Genomic DNA, 577 nt, shown 5'->3' with positions numbered 1-577 from the left:
GCTCTTCATGTACGTTGCCCTTTAAGCTCGGCACATTATGTTCAGGTTTCTTCGTTGGGTCTCCATTATTGATGACGGGTATTGGATGGGGGAGGGGGGGGTCATGTGACACGGAAGATACAATGTAACACTGAACTGTCCTCCCATAGGACAGAGGGGGGTGACAGGTGTCCATGACACGTCTTCTGGGTGGTCCAAGGGGGCGGAGCTAATTACATTGGAACTGGTGTTTTTGTATTGGACGGTAATATTCGGGGCCACGTCACCTGACAGCTGCTCCGGACAGAATCGGCTTTGTTATATTTATGGCTTCGTGTCTTCAAAATAGAGATTGTCCCCCGTGTGTGCCGACCTAACCTCCTTGTAGGGTGACAACGCTCTGTCCTTGTTCAGACACTTCCTGTTATAGGGTGACAGCACTCTGTCCTTGTTCAGACACTTCCTGTTATAGGTCTTCTGATGGAGACTACAAGGGGTTGTTACAGCGCACATTACACAGACATGATCCACTGTTGTCACCATCAGGAAGCCCGCCCTGAGGAATGCCGTGCAGCCGTCACTGGAGTCATGTAGACAG

Source organism: Nanorana parkeri, unplaced genomic scaffold (assembly GCF_000935625.1).
Source record: "Nanorana parkeri isolate BGI_ZX_2015 unplaced genomic scaffold, ASM93562v1 scaffold3183, whole genome shotgun sequence".
NCBI classification, from domain to species: Eukaryota; Metazoa; Chordata; class Amphibia; order Anura; family Dicroglossidae; genus Nanorana; species Nanorana parkeri.
This window is presented reverse-complemented; position numbering follows the sequence as displayed.